This window comes from Acyrthosiphon pisum, chromosome A1 (assembly GCF_005508785.2).
Source record: "Acyrthosiphon pisum isolate AL4f chromosome A1, pea_aphid_22Mar2018_4r6ur, whole genome shotgun sequence".
Classification (NCBI taxonomy): domain Eukaryota; kingdom Metazoa; phylum Arthropoda; class Insecta; order Hemiptera; family Aphididae; genus Acyrthosiphon; species Acyrthosiphon pisum.
The window spans coordinates 103052892-103070231 of NC_042494.1; the positions used below are offsets into that span (position 1 = coordinate 103052892).

Consider the following 17340-nt stretch of genomic DNA (forward strand, 5'->3'; position numbering starts at 1 on the left):
CCACGATTCACAAGCAACACGAACATTTTGTCATACGAAAACAACGATTCTGTTAAAAATTTACCACCAATATGGCATTATACATTAATAATGTTACCAACTTTGATGTGCTAAAGAATAATTTTATTTCTATTTTGGGTCCAGACAGGTTTACTTTTATTACGTCAAAAGATGTATTAACAATCAATACACCTAACTGCGCCTTTCATAAGAAAATTTTGAATTATATCAGTACTTCAGATATAGCATGTCACATATTCATGCCCCGTATTATTTAAGCGTTATGGTAGCTTCTATGTTACAATTAACTAAGAAAAAACAATACTATTTTATTTTCTTAAGAATAGGATAAATTATCATCATCAACTACACCGAGAAAACATAATAGGTACCATTTGACCCTTAGAGACTCCTACAAAACTGAAAACACCTTAGGTTTCAATCTAACTACAAAGAAAAAAGAGTACTCTCTGATGTTAATCCGTGAGTCCAATCAAATGCAAAAGCAAAAAGAAAGAGAGAGACTGACACGAAGAAAAAATATTCCATGTCAACTTGATTAGTAGCAACGCTGTGATTTTTAAGAAAATCATTGTAACTGGTGACTACCTAATTGAATAATCAAATGTAACTGTGACATAAGAATTGTTGAATATTTTAATCCAATTTTAATAAATAGAGTATAAACTAAGACAAACACAAACATTTATTTTATTTGTGAAAAAAATATGTCCATTGTAAAATTCTAATATCAAAAACCATTTATTTTTTAACCAATTCTAAATTTTTATCTAACTCATGTCTAAGTACAATATGTTTTAAATTTAATTTACCTATATATAAATATATATTTAATATTTACATAATGTTATATAATCTAGGGTAGCCAAACTTTTTTTGATTATGATCTACTGAGAATATATTTTTACTTTGAGGATCAACTAAAATGTTTTTTATTTTTAAGTCTTTATTATCAGTTATCACTAGTATTAATAAATAATAATAAACATACTTACAGAAATAATACAATTTAAAGAGTAAATTTGCACATAACTTAAGACTTAAGTTGTCTAAAAGTGAGCGTTTTACATTAAATATTTATTATATAATTATTAGGTGATGTTTAGGTATAAAGCAGGCGTATTTTACTATTTTCTGTTTATTGTACAAAATACCTAATAATGTCATTGATGATCTCCTATACATGAATAATGTGTATACATGAATATAAAGTATGATAAATATACAATGTGTATGTCCCAAAATTAAAAATTAAATTATCATTAATGAACCCGATTTACATACATTTATGGAACTGTTTGTACGCCAACTTTTTCTTACAAATAAAAATAATACATACCAATTGCCTACATCAAGGATAACATAATTCAACAGAAGATTTGACTTAATAAGCACCAAATTGTAAGTCTGTCGTTAATTTAATAACCACTTGTCATATCCAGCCTTTGTGGCGTCATTTTATTTATTGAAAACAAACCAGCTTTTATATAAAAAGTAATCTTAAATTATTTCAATACAACATATTAACTAATAATATTAATTTTATTATAAGCGTCATTATTCATAGGTTATGCAGGATGTAACAGAAAGATCTGACAAATGAAATAACTTTTGTTCTAATCAATATTTTACAATTTTTTTTTATACCTTTATAATTTATAGCCACTTGCACTACGTATGATTTAAAAAAATCTTAGTAGTATTTTAATACTGAAAAAATTCAAAATAGCCAATTTTTTGTTAATCTGATTATAAGAATGATTTTAATGGTAAAAACATTTATCTAAGTCAAGTAGTTTATTTTTTAGAATTTTTTAAATATTAATATTTTTTGAGTAAATTAATTTTTGAACGTAATAACTTTTTCAAAATATTTTTTTTTGAAATTTCTTGACATGATTATATTTTTTAAATGATTTATTATTGATATAATATTCACAATTTTTGTCATACGTTTAAGTAGAATATTTTTTTTTTTTTATGTCAGGTCTTCTTGTTACACCCTTGTTACCTCTATTATATAAAACAGTATTGGAATTTTTATTTTTCGGTGAATATATTAGGTACCTATTTCTATTGCAACGATAAAAAAATTGTTTAAAAATTTCACAAATGACAGTATGAATACAGTTATAAAATGGGAGTTGTCTAAAAGAGGGAGTAGAGGTTAAAGCTCTCAAGTTTTAAGATCTAATACTATTAACCAAAAAAAAAACTATTTATAGGTGTTTAATTTTTTTAGCTATGTTTGCGATTCCATAGGGTATTGTAAGTCATACATTTAAAGTTATACACATATTAATATATTTTTTTTATAAATGTATTATATTTAATCTAAAAATTACATTTTTAAACATACATAATATGATTTGTGTTTTCCTGTTTTAGTTTTATGGTTAAATGAAAAAACACAATAGCCCTCGTTGTATTATATAGATATGTTATTCGTTTTGAAGTAATTACTTTTAATATAAAAAATAGTGCTCCGAGCATTCCACATCGTCGGTATAATACTCTAAAAGGGATTTTTATTAATTATATATACAATTGGTAACAGCTTATAGTTCTGGGAAGTTTAATAAATTCTTAATAAGCTTAACTCCACTTAGAAACTGTTTTAAAATACAATAATATGAACGCTTTTCAATTTAAAATACAACTAATAATACATCAATCTATTCTGCAATTTGATGAACGCAGTATAATTTATTGGTACCTACCTACCTAATATAACGTATATATTTACTGTACGTACTCGGTTTTTACACTTTGGCTGTAGGTAATATTAGAACCAATTATAACTGCTTTTGCAAATTTATATATTTTATTTAAAAAATACATAAATTAGGTATTTATTATATATATAATACGTGTTTATGATTTTTTTTATTTGTTATAAATAAACAAAAGTTTGTTTTTATAAAATATGAAAAAGAAAATATTAGTTTATTACGTTACATATAAAATAAATTATACGAAATATAACTTTTACGGCATCCGTCGCAATTGGCTTCCATAATTTTGTTTTTATAAATATTATCGAAATACTTTCAATTTAATAATTTTTTTATATAATATTTTAAATAATTTTAAATAACATGGTAGAATTTATAATTATAAAAGTCAACAATATAAATCGGCTGTATTGTATGTAACAAACTATTACATAGTTGTACATTTTGTTTACTCTGTTTATAGTTACCTACATGGTATGTTTCAAAATTTTAACTAAAAAACTAAATTATAACAATAGTCACTTCCCGTGAAGTATACAAACTTCATAGTTTATAATTTAAAAGTTTTTTGAATATAGTCCCTATAAGTTATATTAAACCCTTGTAAAATATAGGTAAGTAAATTAAATTAATATAAATTCTAAACACAAGTTTCTCCAACTAAAAATTACATACGTACCTAAATATGTCATATATTTTTTTCTTCAAAAAATAGTAAGTACCAAAAATTATTTAAAGTAACAAAACATGACGTAGTTTTGTCAAAAATATTTTCAATTTTACCCATATATATAATAATGTAACATGCCATAATAACAGTATATTATTTGGAAAATATAAAAACATATAGGTATCTAAGGTGATAATGATGGTCAATGCTATCAATAATGTTATCGACATCGATATTGTCAACATTCGATACCGCTATGTCGTTTATAATATTATTCAATACATCCAGTATTATAAAATTAAAGTTGGATCACTATCACAGGTTTCATTAATTAAAACGTTTATTCGATGAACCCAAAATGTTGTTTTGGGAATGAATTTAATTTTAGCTACCTTTCATTGATATTTGATACTATTGAAATTAATTCAAAATCTATACCAAAAACTAAATATTATGATATTGATAAAAATCAAATAAATGCCATCCTAAATAGATTTAGTTTTCACAAAAGCATACAAAACTACGAAGTATTTAATAAAATATCATAGATATTTATCTCAAAATAAAGGCTAAACCTTTATGTCTGTTTCACTTAAATTCACTTTTAGACAATTTAATTAAAAATAATCTGAGATATCTGTTTATTGCACTCACGAATTACATGGAATTTTTCCTTAAATTTTTTCAGTAAATGACTTAATTTGGTTAAAATATATAATAATTTTGTTGTTGTTGTAGCAAGCCATTCAATTTGTTTTTAGCTCTGTCAATCAGTTTAATCAAATTTTCATACATTGAGTTTTCAACTGGCTGAACATTATTCTCATTACAAAGGTCCAGTCATGTCCTTTTTAGACTGATCCATTAAATAATTCATTGGCTCTAAATTTTGAAATATTAACTTGACATGCAATTATTGTTATTCAAATTTTAACTTTATTGGTAATTTATTCAACTGTAAATAATTATTATAATTTATTAAATTTTTATTACAAATATAATACTAACACATTGAAATTATAATCATGTATCTTATTTGTAAGCACGTAAATATACTGTTAAATTTTAATCGAAATATTTTTTAACACCAGTTTGAAATTAAATGAGAATTATCAAAAAAAAATATATTTTTATAAATGTGTAAATGAGTAACTATACTAACTAAACCTAACCTTTTTAAATATTAATTTTAACATTAATAATTAATAATTAATACATTTTAATTCAATAGAAAACACAAGTGTAAAATATATTCTATCCCATTATATGTGTATTTGTTTATAACTTAGGTAATAGTCAATACTGTACATAATACGCAGTAGATAAAAATATTATACATTATATTATAGTCATATTTTTAACCAACATTTTATTTTCGATCAATTATTTAATATTGCAGACTGCAGTACTGTACATCATTAAATTGAATTTATATTAAACTCAAAATGTGTCAAGAAATGTGTAGGACTTATGATTTTTAACTTCTTTTAAGTTCATAGGTATAACTTGTACCAGGTAATTGTATCAATAATTAATACTTTTTCTTGTACCTACGCATATTATAATGAAGGCCACGATGTTTAAAAATGAAATAATAATTTCAAGCAATAATTAAATAAAATATATATATATTACCAAATGTATTACTTTTATTTAAATACTTAATGAAAAGTTAAAATATAATAAAATAATAGTAAGCATTAAATTCATTGTTGGTCCGACTAAAAGAGCTTCATTAAAAATATATTAAGACTTGAAACATCAGAATAAAATACAGAAAGTAATTTTAACTACCTATTATAATTTTCAAACATACAAAATTAAAAGTATTTTTTTCTTTATCAATAGAAATAAATCGTCTTAGTTACTGTGTTTGAAATTAAAAATATATCAATTGACATAACATTTTATTTACTTCATGTTAGTATGAAAAGTACCTGGAATTTCGACCTTGTATTAACCCAAATCCGGGTACTCAAAAGAGCCGTAGCCATTTTCCTCCAAAAACGAGATACCGTTTTCCTCCACTGTCCATTTTCCTCCAATAAATAGGTAATGAATAAAATAATAAAATAATTTGGTAATATAAATAATTTATGCATATCAAAAAAAATAAAATATAGTTTTTATTAGGCTTCAACGACAACTGATATAGATATAGCCGATACCAGATGTATCAACCGAAAATGTGATTCTAGCAGGGCTTGAATTTTAAAAAAATTCTGTTTTATGTTATTTACAATTAAAACGTTGGGTACGCAATTTTTGCGTTTATCGTTATACAGAATTAAAACGTTATCCAAGTTTTCCGTTTATCATTATTCATAACTAAAACGATATACAAGTCTTGCGTTTATTGTTATTTAAAATGGTGTTAATACCTAAAAAATTTAAAAATAATAACTAATTTAGGTAGGTAATGGCCCTATTTTTCGTTTAATGATATTTTATAAATTACGTTTTGCGTTATGTTTTGTTTAATGATATATAATATATTTTGTCAATAGTTATATGTTTTGTTTTGAGGTATTTAATTATTTTTGATCATCACTTTCCGTTATAATTATGTTTACAAATTTCAATCGTTTTTTGTAAAATATAACGTTAGTATAACGTTTGCAAGCCCTGGATTCTAGCCTTACTCTATCTTTATAATACGGAACTTAATACTACAACATTGGCTAAAATATTGGAGGAAAATCGATAAAATCACAGTCTAAAATAATTTAGAGGAAAATAGAAACCAACCTTTTTTTTGTGGAGGAAAATGGAACCGCCCCTCAAAAATATAGAAAGCGTAGGTAATTAAATCCAAAATATTATAATTTCTAACTTATTAGCTACTAAAAGATCAAGTTATAAAAACTGCATAACCTGAAATTTAAACTTTACTTATCAACATCCTAAGTAGTTATACATACTGTAATATAATATGTTATAATATATTATCAAAACTTTCATGAAGAAAATGTAAAGTGTGTGCATTATGTGATTGGATTCAATATCAAAGTTTGGACAAAACTATAATTACAACTTGTAAGACACTAATATCTCATATCAAATAAAAATAAATAAATACAACAAAACATATATTTTAAGAACCTATTTTAATTAACAATATATACATAATATTATATATTTAATAGGTAATAGATATAGACGATTTAGTTTTATTCTTTAAAACTAGGTATAAAATTATAAAGGTCGTGTTTTTATTTCTTAATACGCATTATAATAAACATTCACACAATAACGAAATAATTTACAAAACAATTGTATTTTATTGGTTTTACATTGAAAATAAATATTCTAATAAATTATATATGTAACAATAATACGAGTTGAATGCAACAGTTTGAATTTCAAAATAAAATATAATATAAACTACCTATATTAAAACTTTAAATATGACCTCACAGGGTGTTACCACTGGGTATTTTCCCTAATCATATTATTCACATCACTCTTACTTCACCTATCAAACCTACTTATTATACTAAGAAATGTATAGATTGTAGATTACTTCAAATAAATAAAAAAAAAATATGAGGTATTGACTATTGACAATTAGGTGTTAGGACGATCAGATATTAAAATTTAAAATATTAAATAGCACGGTCGTCTCGTGCAATCGTAGAGCCTAAAATTCCCAGGTGCAGGTGAACGTCTAAAATAATTAACGTTGTACAAAATAGCTTAAAATCACGACTTTTGCAAAATGAAATTAATGAACAAATAAAACAATTTAAAAATTTAAAAATTTGTAGGTATATTACGTACTCAAACGCCAAACATTTATTTTTTGATACTTAGTGACATACCTATGATTAATATTATATTGATATATCTCAAATATTAGCAAAAAGTCAGTCGTCGGGGCTGCCTGGCAGATGTGGAAATCAAAATTATTTTGTATAGAAAATATGCACAAAAATTGAATTGATGGTTAATTAAAGGAAATAAACTATAAACATAATCAATGACAAATTGTTCAGATTTTTTTAAGAAAAATTATTATTTGCATTAAAGACAAATAAATGTTTCGCACGCGTGGCGACGCATCAACACACCAATTGGTTAAACAGCCAGTCTTACCAGCCGCATTAGATGTTTCACACCAACATTTCAAAAATAATAATAGGAGTTAGATTTACTATCAAAATTTAAAAATAAAATAGTTCAGATAAAGAAGGGACTTAAAAGGAGTATAGAGATTATAAGACGATTTTGACTATATTGAGTTTTACTCAGAATCATTTACTGAAAGAAGTATATTATATCATAAGAACTATTATTGGTTTCATAATATTAAAGACACACAACTGAAGCTCGTGTTTATGCGTTTTAGTTTTGTTTTGAGAGAAAATAGTATAATTGAAAAGAAATTATTTGGATTGAACAGAATTATACAGAAAAAGTTATTAGGTTCTCAATGCGAATGATAATTTTTCTCGTATCAATATAATTTTAAATACAAAATCCCATTACTCAATACTAACATATTCAATTTAATTTAATAATTAGTATTTTTTATACCACATTAAAAAACTATACAAGTTACAACTTATAAATAATAATATTATATTGCATTATATACCCTAATATAGATATAATATAATATTTTTTTACGGCTTATTTAAGGTTAATTGTACCTACAGTACAAAACTATCTTAGAACTATTTCATCAAAATATAAAATCATAATTCTATATACATTTACATAATTTATATTCTTTAATAAACAAAAATGATTATTATTATTTTTATTTTATAATAATATTTAAAAAAATGTATTTTCTCTTTTGAACTAGCACTGTGTCTTTGTTAAGATGACTTCATAAGAAAACTTAATAAAAAAAAATATGGTTTTATAATTTTAGCACACCCTGCCTGGATAGTTTCAGAATGTAAAACATTAAGAAAACATTTTTTCAATTATCATCACTGTTATATATTATTGATTATCATTAAAATTAAAATTAGATTATTATAAATTACAGCATTTAATACAAAGTTCAATTAGTGATAAAATTATAGTTGACACGGACTGATTTAAACTGAAAAAAGTGCGGGAAACGGTTAAAAATCGAAAAACGTGGAATATGAAAAGGTGCATGAAAAATAATTATATTCTACGTAAAACAATCATAATTTTAAAACTACATCGCTATTATTTTGAAACAAAAAACAAATACATACCTCCTAACAAATTATTTTTATAAATTATTTAATAAACTCAATAAATATAATACATTTCTGGAATGTGATAGGGTAATCGAACCTCTCGTATGGTTATTTCAAGTATAATGTAGAGGTACCTCTATCTCATATAGTTAAAGTTTAAAATAATTTCCGGCCCCGGGCTACACGGCAATTGTTCAGTGGCTAAAAAACTGTTAGGTTTATATACATAGTATATATTATATAGGTATAGCTACATATTATATAATATGATTTTAGCACATATTTTTATCTCTATACCATTTCACCGACGGATGGAAATAAGTTCTTATCGGTAGTAGTAATAGGTACCCATTATTAGCGCTATACCACCTACCTTTCGGAAAGCGACCGCATAGTATTCGACGATACTCTATATTCTTCCGAGCGTCGTCGGACAATGATTCTTCGAGTGCCGCGGTTATTTACAACAACTATTAGAACTATTACCGGTCGAGTACCTATATAATATATTATAATCCGTATATGTTATACCTGGTATAATCCGTATGTTATACCTGGTATAATCGGTTGGCTGTACCTCATACGATCGGATACGTGCGGCGATTTTCTCGCGACGGACTCGCGCGCGGAACGGAACGGCGACGGTGATTCGCTCGAGACGCCGTTTCCATTAAAGTATCCCGGCGGTTCTATTATCAAGCCGCTGCCAATAGAGAGAGGCGCACGCTATCGGACTTCGGCGGCGGCCGGTTTTGTCTCGCACATGCGTTTGCCGCGAAGCGCACTCGACGAATACGCAGACCGTACGCCAGTCCGCCGCGTTATATAATAATAATATTATTAATTATTTGATGAATTCGGTGGTTGATTTGGTGTTTTTTTTTATCTGTTTATCGGGTCTATTGAATATACATATTTATAATAATAATATTACTCTGCTTACGACGTAGGTACCTATACTATAATAAATTATCCGTCGGCCGACGCGTTTAATCGCTCGCGGTATCGTCTGCTGTTTTCTTTTCGTAAATTCGCATTACTAAAATATGCTGCACGGCATAAACCCGCCTACATAATACACGTGTACATATTACATATACTTACGTCGTATTTTATAATTTACAATCGAAGGTGTATAATAAATACATACAATAAAAGTCCGTAAAAAATACAACGCTTAATATCGAATAATTTATACGTTCTATATACCTACCAATATATTTTTTTAATATATAGATAATATATAAATATTTTATACGTGTTTGTTGAATAATCTATAGATATATCTTATTAGTACGTTTATCAATTATTGTTACTCTATAGTATACGTACGATTTTATTGTACATTTTTATAAAAATAAAATTTGCTATATATGTTTGTTCTTTTTATTCTCTTAAAGGATAAACTAGACATTTCAAAAACAGTCGGTTACTTAATATTGTATTTAAATTTTGTGTCAACTATTCAAATTCTTTGAAAAATAAAATGAGCTATAACTTTTTGAATAGTTACCTACCAAATCTAAAATTATTTGAATTTTATTTAATTTTTAATTGTTTGTATTTGTATTTATTTATTTCTATATATATGGCTAACTGTTTGTACAACAACGTATACTCTTTTGTAAATAGATGCATGTCTGTCATTATACTAAATTCAGGAATATTGAATAAGTACTAATATCAGTGATTACCCTGCTTTTTAAAATTCAAATTCGAATAGTTTAAGTATTAGTTTTTGAAAAGTTCAAACTAATTTTATTTACCAAACAATTCAAATATTTGACATAATCATTGAAATGTTTGCATTATAATTCAAACTATTCAACATTTTAAACTGTTAAGTAATATTCTGTTTTTGAAATGTATTCCTTTGAAAGACTATAAACGGCAAACATTGCAACTTTAATTTTTATAGAACTATATTATATAACATTATATTATTTTATACATGTAGGTATACTGTAACTATTAAATTAATATTTTCAAACAAAATAGCATAAGAATAAACATGAATGAAGTGCACTGATTTTAACTCTCTGGTTTACGTCTAACTTTTATACTCTGATAAATGAGGGTCTTTGTGAAACGTTGAAGTCATATCATATTTAATATAGTGAAGATCTTAAATTGTATTTTAAATCGCATTATCTAACTATGTAAAATAATATAATAATATTTTCTTATCAAAAAATAGCTTTAAAATAATAAAAATATAATCGGTTGATTTCATTGAACTATTGTAGATGTATTTTCAAATAAGTATAGGACATAGGTACAATGCGTTACTCAGGGTGATTCAGTGTCAGGTGGATATGGGTGCTATTTAAATAGTTGGTATCTAATTAATACATCAACATTCATTATTTGTAAAAATGTTCCATTGTAGGTACTAGATCCAAGATTACATCTGTTTTATATTTTTGAAATGATTGTTAAAAATTTTCATGAAAATTTTCCACTAAACAATTTACTGTAAAAAAGAGGGATATTCGTAAACAGAATTTTGGAACGCCGCAGAACACTCCTTAAGTAGTACAAACATCTAAAGAATTATAAAATATAATCTTTAAGTATATTAATTTATTCAAAAAATCTAAATTATAATAAATTCATTATTAAAGAAAAAACGGAGGTTAGCAGGCTTGTGGATCATACTGTATACATTCAAAAAATGTGCTTGTTGAGTTTGTTCACATAATATGTATAATGCCACTTTGAAGATTACCATGTTATGTATTTCTTACCTAATACCGTAAAACGTTGATATTAGAATTATTAAATTATTTACAATTTAACTTGAGTATGAAGGGTGATTTTTTTAAACATGCTCAGCTCCATTTTTCTTTTAATATAATATTTATTCAAATTCTGATTTTTAGAATAATTATATATACCTAAACACCAGATTTGAAATTCCTGATATTTGTTTGTACTACTTAAGGAGTGGCGATACAAAAATCTATTTTTTAAATGAACCCCCTCCCCTTTTTACTGCAAATTATTAGCGGGGAATTTTCTTAAACATTTTGATGTATCTAAATTGAAATTTTAATAATAGTTTCTGAGGTAGGTATTAAAATGTTTGTACCTACTAAGGATAATAATCATTGAATATAGTTTTATAAAAGTATAATCTATATGTTATAGTTCGATGTAGTATTCATTATAGTTGGATGGTTTTTATAAATTATCTGTATTGATAAATCAATAGTAGGTAATTACTAAAAAATTTAAATAATCTAAGCCCCCAAATCCACTTAACCAATTGGCCATTACTATATAGAGTATAGACATATTATTATCTTATGGCTGAAAATCCAATGTCAAAAAAATTTCAACTTCAAACGCTCATAAAAAAATAGTTTGACTTTCTGGTAAACTTTTACTCATGAGTTGTGAGGAATGTTGTATTCAATTTTCAAAACTCAGATCCAGAAACTTGTCTGAAGTTGTTGTTCATAGATTTCAACAACGGATAGTTGAGTCAACAAATTACTACACTAAAACTATGAAACAAAGAAGTAATTACAATTTAGAAAAATATCCATATAAATAGGTACTAATTATGCAATGGCGTATGCAAGGGGTGGGTGGGGTTAAGTGTTTAACCCCCCCCCCTTTTAAATTTTTTTCCGCTAATAAATGTAAGCCACTGTAATTTTTGAATATTTGACATCTTAAAGGTACCAAATAGATTCACTTTTCCAACAGAAAAGATGCTGACGTTAAAAACCGAAGAATTTTTTCTGCTAGAAAAAATGTTCACATTGGTACAGAAAAAAAACACACACACGCACACATTCTTGTAAAATCAATTCATTCATCGCTCCGCTCAGAATCTAAAATACTTTTTAATAAGTCTATACACAGCATTTTACTATTTCCCAACTATGGTTCCCAACTATTTTCAGGAAAACAATATAGTTGTCAAAATATTTGAAAAAGTTGCGTAAATAATAAGGAAATATTTTATTTATATTTTTTGGCCAAGAAGTTCACTTTTGAAAAATATTTTCTAATAAACATTAACAAAACATTTTAATCATATTTTTTTTAAAAACATTTTCATTGAAACATTATAAAAATATTCAGTCAACATTTTTGTGCAATATTTTATTATTTTATAGGAATAAAATATTTATACAATATTATTAGTCAACTATTCATCAGTCAAGCACTCCAAAATATTCACAAAATATTATAATTTCCCAAATGCTGTGTGGATAGTGGATACTGACTAGGTATTATAATAAATGTGAAAAGGTTGTGAGGAATGTGAAAAATCTAACCTTACCTATCACAAACGATCTGTACAACTTATTTGAGTTATTTATTATACTTAAATTGTATAATCTCACACATTCTCCAGATTGCCGTCACTATCTATCATGAACTAATATTTTAATTTTAATTTTCTGTATTTTTTATTGAAAATACCTCAAGGTTTTTGTCAATGCTCTAATGCTTATCACAAGTAGGTAATAGGGAGATCATATGATATAATTATCTATGTATATATCAATATCACTAATCACTATATGTATGATAGGTACTACTCCCTTCTCCCAGAGGAGACATGTGCATTGTGCGGTCTTCACTCCCAGTGGACTGAGACCTCGTTGGAAACCGGATGACGCAATCGGACGACAGTGCGGGCAATTGGTGATCGCGTACAACCATACAAATTTTTTTTGCACTTTGCTATGAATCGAACCATTGCGCCACTCCGGCCCCGTAGTAATATTGAAGATATTTTTCACTCATTACAATGAATCTATATGAATCTAAAATATTTAAAACCACAATGTCGGTAGGCGGTAGCTTACAATATAAAAACCAATTTTCCGTATTTAAACAACGAAAATTTACTTCTTTTGTATCACGGAAAACAGTAGTTATACTATTTTATTATCTAAATATGTAAAAATGAGTGTTTGTCGCAATGTCCATGTGTGTGTCCTTTATGCATTCGTAAACGGCTGGACCGATTTTGAAGAAATTTTTTGTGTATGTTTGAGTGGTTCCTGGGATGCTTTAGATTCACATTGGACCAGGTAAGTCCAACCAAGGTGCTCAAACAGGGTTTTTAAGATTTACGATGGAAATATTTGTTTATAAGCGATTGACATTGGTTAATCGGGCAGATCGGGTACAGGCATGCATCAAATCGAATTTCTGCACATTGCCTACCAAGGTGGCTCAATAGCACTTACTGCAGCGAGTTACACCCAAAAGGAGTTGAACAATCACAATTTTGACGAACAACGAAGTGCATGGGATTAGCTAGTATAATATATTTATAACCATGAATCAGTTAGTTGAAAATATTTATCATAAAAACTGTTGTATGTTACAAGTTGAATACATTTATTCGATCAATGATATCCGTAGATAACACATTCTATAGTTTCAACACATTCAACATTACATTTCTCATACCTAATATTTTTTAGTGATTTTATGTGTACAAAATGTGTGATAATCATTCAGAAGACCTAGGGTATACTTTACAATACCCCCACCCTAATCCACCGTGTGATTAATAAATTTACTTTAGTAATTAGGTACTGCACTATTTACTATACAGTATTCATAACATTATATATTGATGACTTCAACCACCCCTCTCAATAAACATCTTATCAATTAAACTGAATATTGGTTATCAGTTAACTCTTTTAATGTGTCAAATTTAAATTTGTAAAATCAATACATGTCATAGATACAATGTAGATGAATCAAAATATAAAAGTAAAATATTATTATACAATACGTATTACGTATTATTAAAATATTGTATGATTAATGTAATATTAATATAATATTACTTTAAGACTTGGTTATTTAATGAAATAATTATGTAAAAATACTTTTTAAACAGATGAAATAATTGTTTGTCTACCAAAATAATTGTATGATTATAATATAGCTATAGATTGTACATAATATTCAAACGATATGTTTTGGTATTTTAAATCAAATGATAACCGTTGATAAAAGGTCGTATTTAGTTAAACTTCTTAGAACTGTTGTGATTATAAAAACAAAACGACTAGACAAATGATTCGAATTACCTAGATTACTGAAGGACACACATAGTATAGTATACCAATACTAAATATTTTATGTAATAATGATAATAATATTAATAAATAAGAGATAAAGAGAAATAATAATAAAACGACGATAGTATTGTACAGATTTATTCACCATGCATTCTCGTCCCTTTTTTTCTTCAATGATGCAGTTATTGAAAATCTGATACCTACTTAAAGTCAATATTTTATATAGGTAGATAGTAGATACTACTTAAGGAGTTTCTGTTAAGATACAAACTTCTGTTTTTCAAATAAATTAGAATCCCTCTATTCTACTGCAGCGTGCACACTGCACATACTAGATATATGTGAATTATTTAATAGACGATTTTTATAAATATTTGTATGCATCAAAATCAAAATTTGAACGAGTATATTTTTTTAATTTTTAATATCATTTGTAAAGACTTATTCTTGGTATAAATATTTTGAAAACTGAGAAACTATTTCTTCAAATTAAGTACATGCATCAACATTTTTAAAATAATAATCCACTAAATAATTCTCGTTTGAAAAACAGAGGTTTGTATCACCAATGGCCACTCCTCAAGTAGTACACTATAAATATCAAACATTTTAAAATATGGACTTTAAGTAAGTACCTACCTATATTTAAAAATTCCAGGAATCGAAATTTAAATTAATTAATTATTGAAGAAAAAATGGGGATACGATTTTTATTTTTAACCGTTTCTATTATTTTGTAAAATATATCGTTTCCACAAATATAGTACTATATGTAGTATGTACATAGTTTTTTAATTATATAATATAAAAATAATAATAATTTATATGTGCAGGTTATTCATATATCTTCGTATTTAAATATTCACGTTTAATATTAAAATAACCCTTTTTATAAATAAAATAAAAGACTACCCATGTTAATATTTTAAAGTAAAGATACTCTGCAATGGATCGCTGCTGCTCTGATAATCTATGGCCTGTGCCATGGATATGTCAAACAGTTGAGTCTTGATAGTGAGGACCCCGGGGAACAGTCCAAGTCGATATTAAGGACCCTAGAGATATACCCTGAATCGGTACCTATAGCTTCAAGATCGACCAAAACACATTCATATACCATTTCAACCATGTAAAATGAGTTTTATACAACGGTATTTGATAAAATAAAAGTAAACTTCGGATAGTAAGTATTGGAACACCTGATATAGAAACTAAAAAACCCATCATGCTGAGTATGTTGCATAAACAATCACTAAATATTTAATAAATCAATAGTGAGATAAATGATAATGGTCTCTTAACATATTTTAGTGGCTCATGATTCAATATGATTGGTAGATTAGTTCATTACGTTTTAGTGAATCATTAAATAACTACATTTTGTATGTAACTCGACACTCAGTGTACTTAATAAAGTATATAAATCGAAGTATAGTAGTATCTGCTGTATAGTAGGTTTCGTCGGATTCGAGTGTACCACATCACTGAATAGGTCACTGTAATGTATGTAATACATATATTTTGAATTCAATGCTAACTCGTATAAAAAACGATTCTGATGAACGAACACGGTACTTATACGAGTCTCTATTTCTAAGGATATTTTATTATATATTTATCTTACTAATTTAAAATACCGAATTATTATAAAATGGTATAAATAATTTCGTTGAACCTATTGCCTAATAGTTTAAAATAATTCTAAATATTTTTTTAATGTTACTGTGTATAGACAATTATATTTTAAGTAATGGTAGAGTTTTTTAAGTTCTTGCGTTATACTTTTTGAATTACATACAAGATAATTAAAATTGGTCAACGAAAAATCATTATTTATCGTATAAATATATTTATATTGATTCGTCAGCATTTGAACTTCAAATAACGATCATACGGAAAATTACAATCATTTATTTTCTATATATTTTTTTAATTACTATAAGAACAACTTATGAGGAACCTCGCATTAAATTATGAAACTTTTTTGACTTAAACAACAATTATATCTTGTTATCTACATAAATTTAAAAAAAACTAAAATAAGACGACAATTTCTGATGTCTATAAATAACTAAAAAAAGACAGAATTTTCCTAACATTTTAATATTTGGTGAAAATATAAAGTCTCTTAGGTTATTCCTTTTTGAATTGTCACAAAATTGAAAATAACGATTTTGTTGAAAACTTACTGTTGTTAGTAATGTTACGGTCCCAAATGTACAAACTACTAACTAAATCCAATATGTTACCAGAAACCACCATCAAACTCAAAGTTGAAGATTGAAGCATTGTTTCTGCACCAAACAACTAGATATATTGTAATAACTGATACTTATAGGTAGTTATCGTAATTATTAGTATAATTTCATTGTGGTGTACAAAATATGTACAAAATACAAATACAACTAGTAAGTTATAAATTGTATCTAATTTTGTTCTATATTGGTAGACGGTATAGTATACCTACATAATATCTATGTGTTTTTTTCAATTGTTCCATAAAATGGTTGAAACTTGTCTGAAGTTGTTGTTCATAGATTTCAACAACGGATAGTTTAGTCAACAAATTACTACACTAAAACTATGAAACAAAGAAGTAATTACAATTTAAAAAATATCCATATAAATAGATACTAATTATGCAATGGCGTATGCAAGGGGGG

The 17340-nt window shown here is 26.1% G+C and overlaps 1 protein-coding gene across 2 annotated transcripts in view; it reads right to left on the reverse strand.

Moving 5' to 3' along the window:
- The window catches only part of LOC100161233 (gonadotropin-releasing hormone receptor), a 105545-nt gene that overhangs the window by 75656 nt on the left and 12549 nt on the right, over nucleotides 1-17340 (reverse strand). The window contains exon 1 of one of the 2 annotated variants that reach the window (XM_008186876.3): nucleotides 8983-9375. The exons of the other annotated variant lie outside the window; for it this stretch is intronic. The gene's annotated coding sequence lies outside the window, so the exon portion shown is untranslated. Of the gene's footprint in view, nucleotides 1-8982; nucleotides 9376-17340 lie in introns of those variants that run through there. 2 annotated transcript variants of the gene reach the window in all.